The sequence below is a fragment of the Pinus tabuliformis genome, chromosome 3_2 (assembly GCF_031772625.1).
Source record: "Pinus tabuliformis cultivar Carrire ecotype Pingquan chromosome 3_2, CPIR1, whole genome shotgun sequence".
Taxonomy (NCBI): Eukaryota; Viridiplantae; Streptophyta; class Pinopsida; order Pinales; family Pinaceae; genus Pinus; species Pinus tabuliformis.
The window spans coordinates 157515245-157520643 of NC_142302.1; the positions used below are offsets into that span (position 1 = coordinate 157515245).

General features: G+C 38.3%; 1 pseudogene; it reads right to left on the bottom strand.

Annotated features, from left to right (window-relative positions):
* Window positions 1–1382: 1382 nt before the first annotated feature.
* LOC149180283 (ATPase 1, plasma membrane-type pseudogene) lies at window positions 1383–2102 on the bottom strand (annotated as a pseudogene).
* Between the last annotated feature and the right edge of the window lie 3297 nt (window positions 2103–5399).

Consider the following 5399-nt stretch of genomic DNA (forward strand, 5'->3'; position numbering starts at 1 on the left):
AATTGTTCCTATAATAGTTACATAATTATTTTCTTTTTTATTTAAATAAAAAATGTAATTTTCATAACTCATCGTAGGCTCAATCAAGTCAAAGGAAAGACAATGTAGGAGAGCTTCTAAATCTAGGAATACGTAATGACCCATAAAAATAGGTGGGGGGAGGGGGGAGGACCCACATCCATGTCATGAAATATTATTGCGTGACCATCATTATCCAAATTTAGATGCAAGATAATTCCCATGTGTTAGCGCTTGGAATTTACCTAGGCTGAGATAGACAAACTCTCAAGGCTACATCAAACCCTTTCACCTCGTAGCTAGCCCTACGAGGTATGAGAAGGCTCTCTCGGGTCAGATTCGGTAGATCTTTCAATATGATAAGCTGACCAATTAGGAATAAAGATATTAGGCTAGTAAACTGATAAGGAAGTTTGATTTGGGGTTTTTAATTAAAATAACGGGGTTTTTTTGGGCTGCATGGGCAAAATCACAGCTTCAAACAGAGAAATATAATGAACAACACAGGTTGACGACTGAGGCAAGGTAGGCAAGGAATTTAGCATCAAATCTAGATTTTAAATGGGATGGCAAGACTGGTGAGGAGCTAAGGAGGGAAAATAATACTTTGAATCCTCCTTAAACAGAAGAAAACATTGAATTGAACAAATTTATAGGAGGAGCATACAATACTATGAATTCCTACCTAAACACTTCATTTGTTCATTTAGATATGATCATGTAGTGAAATGGAACATAACAGATTACATATAAAACACAGGGAAAACTTATGCTAAATTAACATACCACATGAATCTTAGAAGTTAGAGCTGTGAAATTTTCATTAAAAATCCCTCTGTCAAAAACTGTACAATGAAAGCTCTGTTCCAGCACTCAGCACTCAGAAAAAATCTCCCCTCCCTCTCCTCTCTTCAAAATGAATTTTTTTAATACAATAATAAAATCAAACTGCTCCCAAAAACAGGGGCGCTGTTTTAACTATCATTACAAAAAGTAGGAAAGGGCGTTTCCTAAACATAGAACAGCGTTCTGTAAATCTTATGATAATTGGCCAGTTGAGAGATAAATCCGGAGCAAAAATCTCATGAAATCATAATTGAGGATGAAAATAGGCGAATTTGTTTATTTTGAAATCTTTGGAGCGCTGCTTAACTGAGGTTATAGATAAGAAAACGAATTTTATGCATCTGGTAACAGGTGTCTTCTGGTGACTGAAGTGAAGGGCAGGTGTCAATCCCATTTGCTAAAGCTACAGGCAATCGAATCCTGAATGCTAGTTTGCAACTGCTCCCCAAATCTGGAAATGCGTTGGCTATTTTAATAAAACAAACTTTAAACTAACATTCTGTTGATGATTTGGCTAATTATGAGGCAAAACTGGAGCGCATATCTTTTTGATTTCGGTGGTCTTGAAATAGGAAATTCGTTTCTATTTTTCTGTTGCGTTTGATGTCTTTGTGGCGTGAAAGATCTTTTTGATTCCTATCAACGCTCAATTTGTTGAGAGTGAGTGTCCCGATTTTATCACTGCAAAGAATTTTCAGGGCAGCCATTTCCTCTATAGCAGTCATTCTCTTTGTAATAGCCCCTTGCAAAGAGAGCTTGTGAGAGCCAATGACCATAGTTACAGACAATACAGTGGGCATCGCAATAGGAATTCCACTAATCAAAAGCACCAAGAGGTTGTTAATTCCATCTCTGTACTGTCGATGTTGAATAGGGTACATGACAACGATTTCTATGGCAATTCCAATTGCAATCGAACATATACAGTAGTTACCAATTGCAGTAAGAACCTTTTGGAAATGACCCACTTGGTTTGTGCTATCCACCAAATGAGCTGCCTTTCCGAAGAAGGTGTGAACTTCAGTAGCAATAACCACGGCTTCAATTTCTCCTTGTTTACAAGTAGAATCTGAGTAAACTTCATCTCCGGGATTCTTAGTCACTGGGAGAGACTCTCCGGTTAGAGCTGACTGATCGATCTTTAAAGGATCTCCTTCAAGCAGGCGAGCATCCGCAGGAACGATATCTCCCAATTTAATACTGACTACATCACCAGGAACAAGAAAACTAGCGTCCATTTAGGAAAATATTATACATCGACAGCCCCGGTTTTGTAAAAGTATTTTCTCCAAGCCGCGTTAGCAAATTTAAAGCCTCATCAAGATAGCCACCTTTACAAAGGGCACACAGAATATATAGATAACCACTTTGGCCAATGTTTAGCTTCTTTTCCTCCATAAATCTCAACAGCTCCATAGCAAACTGTGGGTCTGGAGCTTTCGAGCAGTACTCAAGTAAGGACATCAAATCACCAATTGCCAGACAATCCTCCAGAGACCCAAGATATTTCAGGAGATTGACTGCCATTTTCTTATCTCCCGAGTGCAGTGCATAAAGAATTTGCACTTTTAAAGACTGCTTTAATAGAACTGCTCCATCACCACCCATTTGACTACCTGTTCTCCATTGCCGAGAAGTGAAGGCATCAGTAATCAAGCCTTGAGAAGCACTAGGTGAACTTGATGACTGAAATTGTATTGCAGGACAACCCAGCCCCTGAAGGAGATGGCATCACAAAGATACGAGGGCTCTACCGCTTTCTCAAACCCGAATTCAACTGTCATAGCCATGTGCCGCATGCTTCTTGGAAAGATCTATCATTCCACGGATTTTGATATGAGCCTGTATGTCTCAATCCAAAACACGAGCCAACACGAAACAATTGAAGTTTGATGCGTTTTGGAGGCTTTCTGGACGAGTGGTCGCGCCCCTCCTTCGAGTGGTCGCGCACCCTTGGAATGGTCGCGCGCGAGCAATTTAACACAGGATTTTGGCGCTGGAGTGGTCGCGCCCCTCCCAGGTGGTCGCGCACCCTTGTGGAGTGGTCGCGCACCCTCCAAAAGACTGAAACTGCTGCAAATTTGCTAAAATCGCCTTTCAATCTCTCTTACTCGTATTCTCTTGCCTTTAAATGCATTATGATGACCTCCAAGGAGGGAATTTACCTTTATAAGCTCATATTTAAACAAATTTAACTCAAAAACCCACTTTATAATGTCTTGACTTTTGCATTTCTCTTTAACACTGTTTTAGAGTCTTTTTGTCCTGAAATGAGCCTTTTGATGCGTTTGACTCCGTTCTTTTTGCAGGTTGACCATCTGATGGACTGTGGCGAAGGAACCAGGGCTGTTGCCGGCACTTTTGCAAACTTTTGAAAATTTCTTTATTTTTACAAATTTGACATGACCTTGGACTTAAAAACAGGGTTTTTAAATCCAAGGCATAAAATGAGCTGTAGCTGATGAAAATAATAATGAAACATATGTACATACCTCCTTCTGGCTTGCTGGACACTCACTGACCTTGAACTCATGACCTTGTAGTGATTTTGACTCAAAACCCTAGACCTAAGACCTGGGACCTCAAGGCAAAAATAAAAACAAGTATGACTCAATTACATTGAAGTATGACCTGATCCAGCAAAGCCAAGAAGGGAACAAAGACTAGCCCTCCATTCAGTTTTATGGCATGCCTAGCGGGATGCAAAACTGACACTGATGAGACACCTACTTATGCATATGCAAAGAGCTATTGATCACTGATGGAGGGCTCAAGACCGACACTAACACCATGTAAATTTCATACATGTATGCATCATATAAGGTCTGCCAACTATTCACTTTGTGTGTGTGTGTGTGTGTGTGTGTGTGTGTGTGTGTGTATTCCAAAAACAAGCATGTTCATGCACCCAACCACCCTACAACCTAAGTTTCCATCAAATGTATGCTTGAAAAATATGTCACAATCAAAACTTAATGTTGTTCAAAACTTATCTCACAACCAAACATCATAATTTATAATAAAACGCTATTGAATTATTCTTATTTTCTACCAAGAACTTCTCCATTAAAAAAGAAGGTTGCTTCTTCAACATATGTTACTATTCACATGTATCTCTGAAAGCATAAGTGTTGGATATGGAAACTGCCTGAGGGGGTAGATTGAGATGTGCAGGATTTTCCAACAATTGTTCAAGATTGGTGGATTTTGGAACAGAAATATAAATAGATTTGTCAGGTGGGGGATTGTTAGAATTAGCATTAGGAGTAGCATATTTGGGATTAGAATCATGGTTAACCTTTTAAGAAGGAGTTGAAGAAGCATGAGTAGTAGGGGAGCGTGAATGGGTAGAACCATGGTGAACTACTTTGGGATCAACATCCCAAAACTTATTGTTAACATTGGATGGATCTAGGTCAGGGTTCTAACCATCATTAGCATCTCAAACACTTCTATTTGGTTGTGGCCCAAGGATATCATGTATATTTTGGTGTGGTCTGAGACAACAAGTGGAATTATTTTAGTAACTAGGAGGGGTGCAAGAAATGTTGGGGGATACAACAAATAGGTGGCTTGTAGTGACCAATTAATGAAATTCATCAGAATCAACATTAAAATGCAAAGAGAAGTGGACCTTATTGTTTCGCCCTATATCCCACCTTCTAGGGGGGATATTTCTCCTACCTCAGCCTCTACCTTGTCCACAAGAACCTGAATTCATGTCTTCAATTAACCAGAAATTAATAACAACCAACTAGAATAGGTTAAGTTAATACATCAACTAATTTCCTTCTTAAATTACTACATTCCAGATGCATTAATAAAGGTCAATTATTTCTGATGTGGTTGAGTGAAAGTTGGTTGAAAGGGGTTTGAATTTTGGAAAGAATAGGAAGGAAACATTATGCGAAGGGATGAGTGTCAGAATCATCTAAAAAACCCATTATTTAACTTGTTCTCTTAACATTGAAATTTTGCACATTTTCTCATTCCCTTTTTATTTTACTATTGGATATATACAAGATGAATTTAAACACAAAATTATATCATTTAATATAGATTGCCCCTGTTCCTTTACAAAAAATTAATTAATTGTATCAATGCAAAACTATCCAAGCATGCCATTATTTTTCCCCTTTTTTTATTTTTTGAACTAGGGATTTTTGAACAAGATTTTGGGAATTGAAGTGGTCACAAGAGGAATTGGGGTAATCAAAAGAATTAAACAGTGAAATGGAGGATATAATATTTAGCAACAGAGACATGAAAAATGATTTCTCCCATGGGGTTGCTTGAGATAAAAGAGGAGTATGTAGGTTCAATATGATTTGCAAGCCCCTTTTTTTTAAATTTCTCAGAGCATAAATACTACAAGGAGTAGGATATAGTTATGAGAAATAGGTGGCAGGATGCCAAATTGAAATAGGGGTTTAATGAAATAAGAAATGATTGCATGAAGAGAGACTTGATATTTCACGCAAAAATTTCCCCTTTTTATCCTTTCCTTAGAGCATAAAATTTCAGAGGGTAGGGCA